Genomic DNA, 17,620 nt, shown 5'->3' on the forward strand with positions numbered 1-17,620 from the left:
GAGGACTTGACAAAAGGCTGCCATGTAAAGTTCAGAAGCTACTGGGCAGGGAGCTGGGGCGGGGCAGGGCTGCTGGTGACCTCATCTGTGGTGTTGGCCAGAGGCTTCCTGACTCTTGCCTTTCCTCACTCCCTGCTTGAGACACCTGGGAGCTGAGAAGAGAAACATGGCACTTTCTTCCTGGTGGTTGTAGAGTTTTGCAACCCAGTGGAGGGACCTGGGGTAAAACCGATGTGCTAATGAGACAGAAGAGCTTTTTCCTCATACCTCAGCTTTCAGTTCTCACTTGATGGTGGGAACAAGTCATTGCTGAAGCTCAGTGCTTCCTTTAGTGGAGAGCAACTTCATATAAACTCCTGAGGCTTTCTTCTTAGATTTTTAAATAAGAGCATGTGCTGTCCCCTTTTCCTGAGAAGGGGGTAGGTTTTCTTAGAATATAAGAAAGGGAAGATTTTTTTTTTTTAAAATAGGAGAGCCATAAAATGGAATAACTGAATTCTGCCACTATAGTAACAAGCAAAACAGTATTGGAAAACTTTGAGTTGTTTTATTTTGCTCAGTGTTTTCAGCATGATACGTGTCATGCTCTTGTTCCTTTTTTATTTTTTACTTTTTCTTTTAATTGTTTTTATTGAGCTATATATTTTTCCTGCTTCCCTCCCTTCCTTTCCTGGTTTTATAAACTGGCTGACATCACCATCTCTCTAAGCTCCACCTCCAAAGTAAGCATATAAAAGCGATGACTGTAGTGCATTTGCTCCAACCTGAGGTCATATACACCTAGTGACAGTATCCTCCCTGCAGACGTAGGCCTGTTTTTTACACCACTGCTCTTCCCATTTTAATGTGCATTTGAATCACCTGGAAATCTTGTTAAAGGACAGATTCTAATTCTGTGGGTCTGGAGTGAACCTCACAATTTTTTTTTTTTTATAACTAGCTTCCAGATGACTGTAGTCTCCTGGCCTTGGACTTTATTATGTAATGTCAGATTTCTCATAGTGGTGGGAGACTTGTATCAGGAAGGTCAGGAGACCCAGAACCTGTGATGTCTCCCCAGGAGAACTGCAGACCACATCCTGGGACTGATCCAGACCCACTATATCTATCAGTGAAACTCTTGAATTGGAAACTGTGGAGCTGAAGGAAAGATGTCACTTGCCCTTGTTTGTGAACAAATACATGTGTTATGTTTACATACATACATAATACAGACAGTGATTTTAACCTATTTGTTCTTTTAGCACCCACATTTTTTAAAAATTCAAGTTTTAAACAGTTACAGAAGTACTCCCTGCCATTAAATATACAAGTTCCCATTTACAAACTAGACAGTCAGATCATTCCTTGGTAGACAGTCTGATTTCTAAAATATGGCTGTGGAGGAATTTCTCCTGAGCTGTCCCCATTGTCCTCAGATGAGGATAAACTCTGCTGTCTATCCAGGGGCTGTTTCTTAAGCTGATCCTGCTCCTGTGCTCTCTTGGGACTTTCTATAGCAAGTTCTAGTAGCCTGGGAAAGTTCCCTTGGTAGGAGTTTGCCAAGCAAGAAGGCTATGTTGAAAGGATTGTTGGAAAGAGAGGGCTCACTGGGCATAGCATTTATCAGACAGATGAGATTTGGAGAGTATAGATAGGAAATGTGAATGCAGGCATTGATTTCCTTTAAGCTCCCCATGCCGCTCTGCACAGTTTGTGTACCTTGGGGGCACATGTACCTCCATTTGAAGACTACTTACTGTCTTAGAGTACTCATGTTCATGCTCAAATACTGACATTACAGGATTACAGGAACATTCACTGAATCCTGTCCAATAAAAACAGGTTGTGGAAGCTGATTTTTATGGACACAAATGTGAGGTAATTAAACCCAAAACCCAAACTGGCTTAAAGCAATGTCTTATTACAGCTTTTCTTTAGGGTTTCTTTTATGGCTCAAAATTGTTTTAACTTACTGTGGTTTATCACTATTATTATGTGCAATGCCAGTTACTTGCTTTTTCAAAAATATCACATCTGTCATCTTGAGTGTTTTTTGGTACCAACCATAATGCTGGCTTTTCAATATAAATTATATATTCAGAAGGTCCTTTCATTTTTTTATTTATACACACATATGTCAACTGGCATCAACCAATATTTTATCTCCTCAGTGAGACATAGTTAATAATATGCACATCCAAAACAGATGGTGCCCATCTAAATGCTGTATAGCCAATCATACCCATAGAATTTATATTATGGTTCTTACCATGTTTGGTTTTGTATTATTTATGTACATCATAATCAACCCCACTAAAATATTAACTTCTTAAGAATAGAACATGAATGTAAAGGAGTCATTTGTGTTTTCTACAGTGGTTACTGAGAAGCCCTGTGACAGGAATTAAACGAGTGGGTTTCTTTGTGATGAACAGATAAAATAGTGAACAAATATGCCATCCTGCGGAGAATACCTCAGTCTTGTCCTACACAGTTTTGTTCATTTGTAAAGATGATTTTTTTAGTTTAACATGAATGTGGTTTTAGGTATTTAAGAAAATGTGGTATAAGTTAGTTTTCCCCTCAGTGTTTTCTAAATACATTATTGTCTATTTCATAATTATGGAACCTCTAAAAAAAACCAAGACTGCTAGAACCATTTCTTTCTTCTTTCTTCAAATTCTTTCGCCACAGCTCTAGTTAGTTGGTTAAGAGAGGTTTAAATGGTCACATTACTAGCTCATCATGCTCCTTTATTTCAACTCTGCAAAGAAGTGGTTCTTTACTTTCCCTCCCAACTAAGAGCTCTGATGCGTTCTACTTGCATATCTTCCTGTTTTCAGCCAGCTGGCCCACACAGATCAGCTTAGAGTGATTGTCAAGCAATAGTAAAAGGTCCATCCTCACGAATGGCACTGTGCGGGCACTGTGCGACATCTGCTCCTAGAGGAGCCAAAGGGAAAGTAGCCAAGAGCTTCCGTCACTTCAGTCCCTGCACCTGTCCTTTAAAGAGGCAGACCCTCCACTGCGTTAGGATGTGGATCTTGAATTTAACAGCTGAAATATGGCAATACTTAATTCACAAGAAAGCCTTATAGACAGGGCTGAAATGAGGTGAACAGGGGAAAGGAATCTGTTCAAAGAGTTCGTAGAGAGGCTAGTGAGCCAGCTCAGACCGTATAGGTAGGTACTTGAGTTTGCTCTCTGGGTCCCACAGAGAGGAGAGAACCAATCCCCAAAGTTGTCCTTACCTCCACTCATGTTCACACCCTCTTCCCCATCTAGGTAAACTAACACGTTTGTAGACTCAACAAGTAACTCTAACACTGTTAACACAGACCCTAGAACAACAGTTTCAGTGTTTTAGCTCTTAGCATCCTTTCACTCTTTAGCTTTTTGAGGATCCCAAACTTTCAGTTGTGTGGATTTTATCTGAATTTACTGTATTATTAAAATTAGGGCCTCTGTGTGGTAGGACAGACCTGTAATCCCTAGTACTTGGATAGTGGAGGCAGGGCATTAGGAGTTTATGTTTTTTATTGGGGGGGCCTACATAACATAAAGAGCATTTTTTATTGGAAAAAATAACCTAGAAACAAACAAAAAAAATAAGAGGAATTGCATAGCCCTATACGGGCTGCTCTGAAAACAGTGGATCCTAGGACTGTCTACACATTCCATTAACTGTGGTATTGCATAGCCCTATACGGGCTGCTCTGAAAACAGTGGATCCTAGGACTGTCTACACATTCCATTAACTGTGGTATTGCATAGCCCTATACGGGCTGCTCTGAAAACAGTGGATCCTAGGACTGTCTACACATTCCATTAACTCTGGTAGCCATGGCATCATCACAGGTCATGTAGCAGCTGGAAAACTTGTACATTTTTGAGAGAACGGGCAAACGGGTGTTTATGAAGACATGGGTGGCCTTGCTGATCTCTTGTAGGGACTGTACCATGATAGGGTACCATGTACCATGATAGGGTACCATGTACCATGATAGGGTACCATGTACCATGATTGCTGTAGAGGACGTGCAGGGGACATGTGATGGCAAACGCTTTCTCCAGAAAGGCTTAAGGTTTGTGCTGTCACCCTGTTCTCCGTGCTGTTTCTTATCAGCCCTTGCTGCATCAGGATAGGGTCCCTCGTTTGCTTTGATGATTTCATCATTAATGTATCCGTTTGTGTGCTGCCCATCACAAGAGATAGGTTCTCTGCCTTCAAGTTTGTTCTTCCCTGCTCTTTGAAGTATCTACATATTGTTAATGTTTTGCTTGAAACCACTCTTTGAATTGAGGGCATTAAAACCGCTGAGTTTGCAGTTGGCTAGCTTGGAAGGTATTTTTGTTTTTGTTTTGTTTGTTTGTTGTTGTTGTTTTTTCCCCTTGAGACAGGTTCTTGCTCTGTAGTCTAGGCTGGTTTTGAAGTTGCTTCCCGAGTTCTGGGAATAAGAACGTGTACCACTAAATGGGCGCATGTTGTCTGCTGTTTAAAATGAATTCATCGACAGTGCGTTCAGCTGACATTCATTAGTTCATTTCAGGCCTTTATAAGTACAGTGAGCCTTTGCTATATGTAAGACAATGTACTTGGCATTTGCTAGTTTACCTTTTTTCTTAAAAACCAACATACTTGCCCAGCCTGATCTGGTTTTATAATTGTGTAGTATCTTATCAATGACCAAACAGCTTGATGAGTACAGATCTATTTAGTCTTAGGAAAATAATCTAATGTGTGTGTTCTTATATTCTTATCACTCCAGAGGCTAGTTCAGTACTTTCACCGATGTGGCATGATGATCCATCAGAATACTGCACACATCACAGCTTTTTGTTTGTTTGTTTGTTTGTTGTTTTGAGACAAGGTTTTTCTGTGTAGTCCTGGCTGACCTGGAACCCCCTCTGTAGACCAGGCTGGCCTCAAACTCACAAGAATCTGTCTGCCTCTGCCTTCAGGTGCTGGGATTAAAGATGTACACCACTACTGACCTGCCTTTATTAATTTTTATATGTGCTTTCCTGGCTGTAGATTTTGATACTTTGGTTGTGTTACATCCCATTTTATCTTTTAGTAGTAGTTGTTTAATATGTTGTTTTAATTATAACATTGCACTGATAACAAGTTCTAGCAATTTGAAGAGTGATACATGGAATTTGTTGGAAAGCTTCCTCCTTTTCAGATAGTTACTATAATTTATGTTTCCTGATGTGCTCCTTGCTTATTCAATGGGACTTTTCACTATTTAGTCAAATTTTTAGGAGCATTCATAAAAATACTTATGGCCAGTCATATTCTATATATGCTGCTTCCTTTTATTTATCTTACAAGTCAAAGGGTTTTTTTTCTCTTTTAATTACAGTTACAGCATACCATAGCCATAGTGTAATGCTCAATTCATTTGACTTGGTCAGCAAGATCTAGAACAGTCAGACTTGGTTTTGTTTTGTTTTGTTGCATTTGCTAGCCAAGTATGAGTGTACATCTGTCTCTGCTTTATGTCTTTGTTACCAAGGATCCTGTCATCATTGTTGAGATCATTTAGAGATACCATAAATGGGTCCAGATTTAGCAAGCTGGATCACTATTTTCCTTCACTGTGAAAGAAGAATTAGAACATGAAGTGAAGGAGAGGAGGTCAGAGGTATATATGACAAAGTGAGTTAGGACTTATAATTTGGACACTCTTATTTAGTTCCACAGTAGTCAGGGAAAGTGAAGTAAAAAAGAGCCTGGGAAATTACATCTGATATGGAAGATTCTGGGAAGACCAATGAGCAAGAGCTGGCATAGGTCCAATCCTGCTGTCTTACTTTTGAGGAAAGAACAAAGTAATGGGCTTATGGCCCCTTGAAGTAAAACCGCTGAAAGGTCAGCTTACAGGATCAATAAAGACTAAGATCCCAGAGCTGGTGAGGAGAAGGCAGACACTACAAAGAGAACATTTCATCTTGAAACCAAAGGAGGGTGCAATCTGGGCTAGCAAAGATACCTCCCTCAACCTCCACACCAGGTGGCCATTTTGGAAACCTTGGGCTGGGCCTGGGAGAGGAAATGGGAACAAGGACAGAAAAAACCTTACTGAGTTTATCAGCATGAGCCTGAATTTTGTGTCCTTTGCTTCTGTGCTATATAGTATGGGAAACTTTCTAGTTAGAACATTTAGGGTAATGAGTATTTGCTTAGTAACACTGATGTGAGCCTGTATGTAGCTCTGTAGTGGAGCATTTGTCTACCATGCCAGTGGTAATAGGTTCGAATCTCAGCACTGCAATAAGAACAGATATATAAAAGAAAAGATTTTAAAGTGCCACAAGTCTCGTGCCCTGCCCATCTTTCAATTCAAAATTTTCATACTAAGAAATTCCCAGATTCTCTTTTTGATGTTTATGTGTATGGCAGTAACAAGAGGGAACTTAGAAACACAAGAACAAAAGACAAAAACAAAACAAAACAACAACAACGAAAGCATATACTACTGAGCCTGTATGGAGAACCTCCTCACCTATTTTTGGGAAGGGGACAGGCTCACCTCTGCTCACTCCCCTCTGAATTGTGGCTCTTAGCTATTTGGAAAAGATCCCTCAGATCAATGCTTTTCCTTTTTCCAGACTTTACGTTATTGATTGATACCATGCAATCTGCCTTTCCAAGTAAGTAGGGTTTTCAGTCCTTGTCAGACTAAGTTTCAGAACTTTCTAGGATCGCTTGGCTCCTTCACAGCTGTGACAGGGCTGCGCTGTCCCTTCAGGGAGAAGCATTCATGAAGTTACTTGGCATGTGAAGCTCTGGATTATCAACTAGTGTGTGTGTGTGTTTCTCATGGTGCTGTGCAGCCAGCAGAGCTCTAAGTGTTGCTGAGAGTGATCTTCAGGTTCCTAAGACTGACTGCTCGTCTTCCTTGGCACTCCCTGCTCTTTCTGAGCTTCACTTTTCACCTCAGTGACCTATATTTTGGTCTTTCATATTTGCTTTCTTTTACTTAGGGCTAGTGTCCTTTTTTCTACCTGTTCCCCACTGTCCTTAGTAGATGGCAATAAGCAATGCAGGAACCCGAGTAACAGGTAGTCTGTGCTCTGGACAGCCCTGCAGCATAATGGGCAAGAGGGAGAAAACCAGCCTGAAAAATTCAAATCCAACAGTTGGGTTTTCAGAATTGAATCCTGGCTTCCTACTTCTAATATAACTTAAGCAAGCAGTTTAGTTGCTGCTTTCACTTATAGGGTAGCGACAATACTATAGCTTCCCTTGTAGTTGGGGATGTCCTGAAAATTAAGTAAAACTACAGTTCACAAAAAATTCCTTACTGCCTGGCACAACCAATGTCTTATTATTAGTCAGATATTAGTCAGATAGGAGTATTAAGAGAGTAGAATTTAAATGTTCTTATCAAGAAAATTTCGTAAATGGGTGGTTATCCACAGTGTACAGATGAAAATACCATGTTATAGAGAATAAGCATTTTTTCTCTTTTCAATTGAAAAAACAGTCTTAAAATAAGTGAATGAGTACTTTTACAGTAGGGTGTGTGTGTGTGTGTTACATATATAGAGAGCTCCTCAGTCCTGGGCTGGCAGGAGGTAGAAAGCACCTAGAACAGAAGAGTACAGAATCGGTCTGTTTGACCTACTTGAGGTTGCTCTGTGCTCATTGTTAGCCATCCCTGTTGCCATTTTAGGACAGGGTTTGCCTAAGTTCAGCTTTGGCTCTATTGTCATTTTGGGTGGAGTAAGTACTGTGGGGCTCTCCTGTATGATAGCAGCATCTGTGGTCTGTACCCACTAATGAGAAATGTTTGTAACATTAAAGGTGTCCGAGCACTGGTTATGGGATAGATAGAGAACTGTTGTCTGCTTAAGAATTGCCATCTTGTGTGAGTTAATTTGTGGGGAAACTTCTGTTCTTGTAGTAGTTACCTCTGGCATCCATAACTCTTCTTTATCCACTACTCAGTTGTATTTGAGGTCAGCTATTAGTTTTCATTTCTTTTTTTCTTTTTTTGTTCACAGATCTACTCCCCAGTTCTCCCTTCCCAGAAGAAAAGGAATGTGCCATTTCCAGTGCACTGCCAGTGTACCAAATGGATGTCGCTAGCTGCCCTTCCCAAAGCCTGTCTGCTTGAGTCATACTTGCTCTTCCTTCCTTGAATGTGAATGTGCACGTTCTCTGCTGGGTTCACAACTCAGACTTGATCTGTATGAGCACTCAAAGGTGGCAGGGTGGGCCAACTGACTTAGGACAAACCCGAAAGAACTCCCCCCACCCCCGTAAATATTTGATAAGTTTTGTTTCTTGATTTAAAAAGGAATTAAGAGCACTAAGGATATTTATGTTTTGTGATCTGTTCATAAAAACAAAACAAGCAAACAAAACCCCAAATTTGGGAGGATGAAACTTGCTTTGCCATCCAGCCCGCTTTCCTGATGGAAAGATATGATGATATTTTTCCCCCAAGAAATGGGTTACTTAAGGCTTTTATATTGGGAGATTTTTGACAGGGTTTCCCCCAAATAGCTCAAACTGTCCTTGAACTTGTCACCTTCCCCTCACAGTCTCCAAGTGTCTGTATCACCATCAGAGGTTCATATTATCCCATAATTGAATTTGTAGTTGATTTTACATACTTCTAATTGCTTGAGCAGTATGGATTTCAGTCTTCTTTACAGATGAGTATTCATGGATATTGAATACTAATATTTGATATTTATCTCAATATGTGTACATTAAAAGTTGGAATTTCACTTTATCTTTTTTTTTCCAAACAGGAGCTACTGGAGCTAATATCTTATTGTATCTTCAAGACTAGAGTGTCTAGAAATAAACAAGCAAATATAAATGAAATTTTCTCATTTTCTCTGACACAAACACACACACAATAGCTACTTAAACAATCCTTTTTCTGTTTTTTTCTTTTTCTGTCATACATCATTTCTTGGGGATTTCCATTACATCACTGTCCTCAAGCAGGTGCAGAAAAAGTCAGTAGAAATTAATCTGGTTATGAAATAAGTCTTCACAACTTTCATGGTAAAATTTGTAAGACTTTTAAAGAGAAAATAATGGGTAAAGTTATGGATTTACAGACTTTTTCCCTTTCGAAAGTTTTCACTATGAAGATAAATCCTAACAGTGGAAATACTTGATTTACAACAGCACTTTGCTGTAGAGTCATACCACTGCAATATACAGCGTTTTGGTAGCCTTGGAACTGGACTCCAGTTCCAACTGATGTGTGGCACCGACACAGAAGGATACAGATAGATGGAAGGTCTTTCATGGACTACCTGGTTTTACTTAATTCTTACCGCAACTATGATAGATAAGCACTAGTGTGTTTATTATTTTTATAGGATGGGGAGGAATTTAGAGCACTTAACTTATGAAATAGCACAAATAACCAGGTCACAATAAGAATATATTAGGAACAAAACCTGTGTTTCACACACCCCCACGCCCACCCCCACTTAACCATGTCACATGTAAGAGAATGTGCCAGCTAACCCCACCAATGTAGATGGACCTTTAGACGAGTTTGCTCTTCCTCCCATCTGACCTGCTGGTCTCCCTTTGACTCATTCTGCTTCATTCACACTAGGAGTTTTGTTTGTTCATTTGCTTTTTGCTGTTCTTCAAACTCAACAGCCTGTGTGCCTTGATTTTGGGTTTCTCCTTATGAGACTGGATTCCCACCTTAACTAGTCCTATTTACCGTACCATCTATTGCTTATTTATTTGATTATTCCTTAGAATATAAAATTCATGGCTAGAGAGATGGCTTAGTGGTTAAGTGCTCAGACTGCTCTTTCAGAGGACCCACGTTGATTTCCCAGCGCACATCTAGTGGCTTGCCTGGAGTTATCTGTAACTCCAGATCCGGGGATCTGACACCCTCTTCTGATCTCTGGGGGCGCAAGGTATGCATGTGGTACACAATATACATGCAGGCAAGACACTCACATGCATAAAATAAAACTGAAAATAGAATATAAACTTTAGAGGTAGAGGGGTGTGTGTGTGTCTCCCCATGCATACACATTTTATTTCATAATTGGCCAATCATTGGTGTCTCTTATAGTCATTGTTTTATTTCTACCTTGTAAACAGTGCATGGTGTTCAGTGAATATTTGAACAAATACCTATTCTACTTTTATAGGTACTAGGGAGTTAGGGATAAGTTTAAGTCCCTCTCTACAGTGTGGAAATAATAGAAATGGTTGAGCATTTGTTTTGTACATTATACCATGCTATACCTGGAAACACAAATGTGGAATCATTGTTTTTATTTTATAAATGAGAGCTCCAATCGTGCCACAAGGACATGTGCTCAACTATGTTCATAGCAGAGTTGTTTGTCATAGCCAGAACCTGGAAACACCCTAAATACCCCTCAAACGAAGAATGGATAAGGAAAATGTGGTACATTTACACAGTGGAGTACTACACAGCAGAAAAAAATGACATCTCGAAATTTGCAGGCAAATGGATGGATCTAGAAAACATCATATTGAGTGAGGTAACCGAGACCTAGAAAGACAAATATATGTACTCACTCATAAGTGACTTTAAGACATAAAGCAAAGAAAACCATCCTACAATTCACAATCTCAGAGAACCTAGACAACAATGAGGACCCAAAGAGAGACATACATGGATCTAATCTACCTGGGAAGTAGTAGATTAGAGAAAGACAAGATCTGAGTAAATTGGGAGCATGGGGACCATGGGAAAGAATAGAAGGGGAGGAGAGAGGAAAGGCGGAGAGCAGAGAAAAATATATAGCTCAATAAAATCAATCAATGAATAAAAATATGAAAAAAATTGAGAGCTCACTCAGGCTCAGAGAAGTTAAGTAATTTGTTAGAGGTCCAGCTTGTAATTCATGGAACCAGAATGCCAGTATAATTGATGCTCTAACTGGTATTCTCATCACTAAGACAAATGTGTATATATATCACATTTATCTTGTGCACCATCCTCACTGTGAATCTGTGTGCTAGAATAATTGGTTTGTCACAGACGGAAAGTCACTACTACTAGACATCTATTTCCTATAGGTTCATTCATGGCTACTTTTAGCCCTGGTCATAAGACATTAACCAATATTCTCTTCATTTTTGTAATGATATAGCAAGTTTAGTCATTCAGCATAAATTTGTAATTATTTTTGAATGGCTTTAAAAATTGTCACTTTGCCAATAATAACACCTCACAGTCCCTAGAGGATGTGAATATGTCATAAATACCATTTCCATAGAACATTTTAAGGGCTTAAAGTTCTCGGAAAGTATTTTTAACAGACAGCGTTTTCTCAGACAGATTTGAAGGGCATGATAACTGTATGCCCTTGGAAATGTTTGTATTTTAGCTTGCTCATAATATTTATATGTGCTTCTCTTATTTAAAAATTATATATTTAGATGTTCTTTTGTATCTCAGACTGAGGAAGTAGAAATGGATTTTATAGAAAACTATTCTGAAATTAGGTGTTAAAAAATTTTTAAAAATCTCATTGAGTTCACATCCTGCTTTTTCTCCTTTTTTTAAAAGCTTTCTAGACCTTGTTATTTTCTTTCAGATACTGCAAGTATGTATGTGGTTGACTTTGTTTCTTTTAAAAGGTTTCCTTTTTTAAAAAAAAAGAGAAAGGAAGAAAGTTGTAAGGAGTATATTCTTTTCCAGATGTTTTTGAGCACACCTCTAAAACCATAACCCCCAATATTTTTAAGCTTCTTTCCCTCTCTTTCTCCCTCCCTCCTTCTTCCTCCCTCCCTCCCTCCTTCCCTCCCTTCCTCCCTCCCCACTTCATTCCTCCCTCCCTCTTTTCTTCCCTTTCTCCCTCACTTTTTCCCACCCTCTCTTCTTCCCTTCTTCATTCCCTCCTTCCCTTCCTCTTTTACTCTCCCTTTCTTCTTGGTCCCACCTTCCTCTCTTCCTAGTCTCTCATTTTTCATTTCTCTTTCTAAAGGCTTTTGGTTTTCTTACATGGATTTATTGGAGTTAAAACACCCAAGCAAGGAACAGTCATACCAGAGTGGATGAATTTACTAGTTTTCACCTCCTCTGTAGCCTGGCTTTCCATACAGAGGCAGTGGCTAACATGGTATGCTTGGGAAACCAAACATTTCCAAACTTGTTTGAGGGAAACTCAAACTTCAGAAATTTTAAAACCACAACAACAGAGGCTTATGATTTACTGTGACTACTGAAATCACACAGTTTGGCATAGAAACTGGGTAGATAAGAATACCAAGTGTGTAAAATGGGTAACATTTTAATTCGTAGAGTGAACTTGGGTTTTTTGTTTGTTTGTTTGTTTGTTTTGGGGGGGTTGTTTAATTCTTCATTTTAACTGTAATAAATTAGGGAAATGGGAACATATAATAGATTTAATAGTATTTAGAGGATAGAGTAGTGGCAAGGACAGGTTGTTACTCTGCAGCCTGTTTTCTTCTTAAACAGATTACAGACCACAGCGGGTGTCCTCCATCCACCACTTTACCACTTTTCTTAGTTGGTTTGTGACTTTGGAAAGCTGGAGTTTGAGGCCATATGTAAATTCTAGTTACAGACAGGCAGGAAAGATTTGTGTTTTGTTGTTGTTGTTTTTGTTGCTTTGTTTATCTTTTCTAAAATGTATTGGAACACAGATGACCGTTGTCATGTGGTCTTTATTTGGTATGTCCTTTTGCATTCATTTTAAAATGAAGACTTTTGTCATCAGAGCCTTAGTTTCTCCTTGACCAAATGTCCAGAGCAGTTAGGTTCATTTTAATTTTCTGCCTTTTCTGAGCCTGCAAAACACCCAAATATTTATCAGGCTGCAGTCTAAACTCATGCTCATGACATGAATGTGTGCTGCACCTTAGGCCTTTCTATCAAGATGTCATCCAGGAATAGTTCTCCAGCACATATGACAACAGCTCAAAGCCAACTTCTCTCGGGTGAGTCTTCCTTTGTGTTTTTCCCTCAGCAAAATGTTAGCCATTTTAGTTATGGCTGTCTCTGTAAGGAATGGTCTATATATGGCCAAATTAAAGAGAAATTTCTAAATGTATTTTATCTGTTTGCTGTATGAATACCCATCCCTAAAATTATAGTTTGCATCAGTTTTGAATTTTAAGAGTAGGAAAACTATTTTATGTTTTTATTAGTTAAAAAGCTACAAAAAAAATGAAAACCAGAGTTTGTAAGCAGTTGAAAAAGCAATTTTATCAAGCCATGTTTCCAATAGGCAGGAAATGTTGGGCAGAATCTTCTGACTTACTGCTGCGGGGCCTTCTCTCACCTGCCTCCCACCTCCCCAGAAGCAGGAAGAAAACAGTATGGTTTCATGACTAAGCTCTAGAAAGCTTTGGACAGTCTTCAAACCTCGGTTCCACAAGACGAAAGCCTCCAGCAACTTCAGAGTTTTTTTTCCCCTTCCTTTCCTGTTTAATGTTGTACACAAGTTAATATGTCAAGAGGTCATATGGCTCATCAAGCCTTAACTGTATAGAATACCTTACTTGGACTTTCATGACATTCCAGCTTTTGTTTCTTTCTATAAAAAGTATTTGTTGTAATCAAAGTTACAGGTGTAGTTAACAGCAAAGAAGTAAATCTTCATGTTCTGACATTTAAAATGTCATGCTAAACTGAAAATACATGGGACCGAGAAATTAACACTTAAGGGAGAGGCACCTAGACTGTAAATTGTCCTAAGAGAAAATATAAGTGCCTGTGCCTAGGATCTGACCAGAGGCCTTTAGCTCAAGTTCTCACTTGTGTGCCCATGAAGTGTGGTGGTGAAGCTTCCAGGATTAATCAGGTTCCAGGGTAGTTTTGAAGCCTTTTGTTGCCCACTCTCTTCCATACTTTAACAGTTTAGTAACCTGGGCCTTATTACAAGTGACAAACACGGTTAGGAAAGCTGTGGGTTTTTTCATGGGGAAAGATTGCTTTCCAGCAGGGGAATCAGGGAGTTTTTCAGAGTGGTTGAACTTAGGTCAGAAACATAGATTTCTCCAGTAAGCTGAGTTTTCCTTTTATTGCTGGGTGTCAGAGAACCTGAGCTCTTCTGGACAGCACCCTACAGTGCATTTCCTGGGACCCAGGGCAACGCCTGCATCTCAGTCTGGTGGAAGCTCATAGTAAGCCCTGCTAAGTAGAGAACATGATTCTTGTAGGACAATAGGCATAACTCAGTGCTAGAGAGCATCTCCTGAACCTGTTCTGGGTTATCCCAGCTGCTCCCTCACCACACATAATCCCTTCACCTTAAACACTGAAATCTTTTAAGTCGTTTTCCTGTCCATGGAAGTCTAGGTTGTTGTGAAGGCCAATTAATGGGTTAACTAATTGTGGAGTGTGTGTGCGTGCAGGCGTGGACCTTGTTTTAAACGTTTATTTTTAAATTTTACTTTAGGCTCTTTTCAATAGTGAATATTCCGGGAATAAACCCAACATCATTGGAGGGTTCTATTCAGAAGTCCGTTGATGTTTGCCTTTCTGTGAACAGTTCTTTTCAGTTTTCTAAGCCTGGCTTACTTCTATTCTAGTCTTGACAGCCCTTAAGTTTATGGCGTCTCTTCAGTATTGCCTTGTACTGCTTCCTAATTTGTTTAATATATTGTTTGCTCTTAAAGGATTGATACTTCTATACCCTTCATTTACGTTTGAACTCTATATACACAAGAAGCATTTTCTTGGACTATAACCCTCTTGGGATAAGTGGACTAAAAGTCTCAGAATTACCTCTTCTTATTAGAGCACAAGAAACAGTTTTATTGCTCTTATTCTTATTACTTCTCCCTTTACTGTGAAGTGTGAGACACTTGGAGGAAAAGTTAGATGAAACTGGTCAGAAAGCCTTATTGTTGTTACCCTTGATTCTTTGTATGTATGTTCTATCTAGTGTGTTTAATGAGACTGTAAGGAGAGTCTTCCAGGGTATAATGTGTGGAGAGGTGAATGGAACCACCAATTTTTTTGACAAAGTTGTCACCTCTGTTGGATAGGTGACATACTGTGACGAATTCTATTTAGTAGGTCCCCATATAAACATGTATATGTGTTTATATTTGTATAATATATACACAGCTATTTATATATTTATCTATTAGCATGTAATATATAAGCATGCGTTTATAAAATAATTTATTATATATTAAAATGTTTTTTATAATTTTATAATGCCTCCCATCTCCCTTGAGGAGGATGATGTGCTACTTCAAACATGATGGGTTGAGTATTTATAATGATTCTATTTTTCTAAGGTAATCTTCCCTTTAGCCAAATGCATCCATTTCCTACAAATGCCCAGATGATCCACTCTCTTGCTCTTTCCAGTTAGCAGACTATCAGGCTGAGGCTAAGTGACTGATACAGCATTTCTTCATTCCTCTGAGTTCAGCAAAAACCAGGACATTTCCCTTGTGCTCCTGGGTCTAGCAGTTCCTTTCTTCAAGTTTAACAGTTGCAGACACTCAGTCCAACTGCAATGGATATTGTACATTCCTCTTATTATTTGCTCAAGAGATTGTTTTTGTTTTGATTCGCATTAAAAAATTTTAAAGCAAGGGGGAAAATGTGGTTCACCTTTAAACTTTTGTTCCCAGACTAGTGGGCCATGGGACACAATAAATCAGGCAGTTTTGCTTCTGTCAAAGCAGCCTATCTGGAAGGACTGCTCTTAACCCTGAGGCTGCTCTGTAAATGATTTGGAGCTCGTGCAGGGCTAATGTCCTTATGTTAGGCTGACCCGGAGTTTCTTCAGCTGATCTATTTGTAATGACAAGATCAATACCTTGAATTTTTATATAATTTTCGACTTGGTCAGAGATCCTATAGGAATTGTTGCCCACTATTCAGTCTTTCCCCAAATACTGAGATAGTTGGGGTAGAGGACATTGTCCCTTTTATGAGGTTTGGGGAAAACAAGGGTACAAGAGGCTGTCCCAGTGAATGAATGGCAGAGCCTTTTATTCTTACTCTTTAGTTTCACCATTGAGACAGTACTATTTGTCCGTGCCAGTAGTGTCACTAACAAGCAGCTTAGCAAAGAGCTAAGTTCTGTTCTTTAATTTGTTGGTGGGTAGGAGGCAGTTGAGGTAGAATCTCTGCCAGGCTGGCCTTGAACTGGTTCTTCAACAAGAATGTCCTTGGATTTCTGACTCTCCTTACTGCCTTCCAAGTATTTGGATTAAAAGTATGCACCTACCTCACAAAACAAAACCACACACATTCTCACATTGCTTAATTTTTTAAACAGCTAATCTCTGTGATGAAGTGTTTGACTTAGGATATTGAAAAGTGGAGATGGAACCAAGGAGCACTGAACCCTATGTGTAAGAGGCACTGATGATCCTACTCTTTGCCATCAGTTCAAAGCTAGGCAGTGCGGTGAACTTCCTTGCTGTACCGACCAGCCAGTCTATCTTATTCTTAGCATAGTTTGCTTGCTGTTGCTGAAACCAGATATAAGACCTACGCTGGAGTCAAAGTTGGCAAGGAAGTTGCCTAACTTTGGTATTAGAAAAATACTTCTCATGGAAATTTAGATATAGAAAGTACACATAGAAACTTTGGAGTCAAAGTCCAAAGGAAAAATAGTCTGCTCTTTTCCAGTTACTAGGAGTTATTTGACCTCATGTCTGCATCTTCCAGGCCCTCAGCCGAGACATGAGATTAGAAATTCAGAGGAATCCATACTTCATTAAAGACAAAACCACTCTACTATGCTGTGCTCTTTCATGCCCTATGGCAATTCACCTGGTTCTCTTTCACCACTTTCAATCTCATTATTTTGGGGGAAGGAGTTAAAGGAGATATGGAAAGATGGGCTGAGCGCTATGTAGCATTTGACTTCGTCTGTGTACACAATAGACCTGGGACACTAAGTTCAAAGCAGATTCACTGCCTGGACTTGATCTGACTCTCATTTGGTTTTTGGCCTTTTTATTTGTAAGTCAGTTCTCTGGTTAATTCAAATAGTAACAAAGATATGTTTGGGTCTTGTGATGAAAATGTAGAAGGGCCCATGCTCAGTCCATCATTGGCAGAGTACACTTTCCTTTCAAATCAGAAGCTTCTCGGTTGTAGATCGTTTATTCATACATGTATTTAATGTCCTTGTCCAAATGACACACCTACTAACAACAGCTAGATACTTTCCTAGATGCCTGGGAGAAAACTGTTCTAAAAGTGATACTGACATAATTTATAATCCCATATACAGACAATAAACTAGTTAATGTATGATATAATGTAGAAATGCATGGTATGTGGGTAAAGGAAGCAAGATATCACCAGTGGCAAACAGCCTTCAAAGGCGACTTTCCTGAATTTTATGGTCAGAGTATTTTGATAGTATTGTCTGATTTTCAACAGAGGGTTTCTTGATAGCTTAGGAGGTTGGTGGAGTAGAAAAGTGTTTGGTACTAACAGTCTCCCACAGTGTTAAAATGTCAGCAAACACTCTTTGCACAGCACCTCTCACGTTCAAATAAAGAGTGGGCTTTGCCATCCAAATGACCTGATGAAGTCGTATTGACTTCATCTCACTCCTTTCCCTTTGCTTTCTTGTTACTAATTAATGAAAACATACCCACCTATTTTGTTAATGAGTTTTATGTCTAAATTACCACATACAGTAC

The 17,620-nt window shown here is 39.2% G+C and overlaps 2 protein-coding genes across 6 annotated transcripts in view; one reads left to right on the forward strand and one right to left on the reverse strand.

Annotated features, from left to right (window-relative positions):
- Cmss1 (cms1 ribosomal small subunit homolog) overlaps window positions 1-17,620 on the forward strand; it is a 292,336-nt gene that overhangs the window by 27,678 nt on the left and 247,038 nt on the right. The window contains exon 2 of one of the 3 annotated variants that reach the window (XM_075961911.1): window positions 7,996-8,135. The exons of the other annotated variants lie outside the window; for them this stretch is intronic. The gene's annotated coding sequence lies outside the window, so the exon portion shown is untranslated. The remainder of the gene's footprint in view (window positions 1-7,995; window positions 8,136-17,620) is intronic. 3 annotated transcript variants of the gene reach the window in all.
- Window positions 1-17,620, reverse strand: part of Filip1l (filamin A interacting protein 1 like) — a 241,563-nt gene that overhangs the window by 24,025 nt on the left and 199,918 nt on the right. The window lies entirely within an intron of this gene.

The sequence above is a fragment of the Microtus pennsylvanicus genome, chromosome 1 (genome assembly GCF_037038515.1).
Source record: "Microtus pennsylvanicus isolate mMicPen1 chromosome 1, mMicPen1.hap1, whole genome shotgun sequence".
Taxonomy (NCBI): Eukaryota; Metazoa; Chordata; class Mammalia; order Rodentia; family Cricetidae; genus Microtus; species Microtus pennsylvanicus.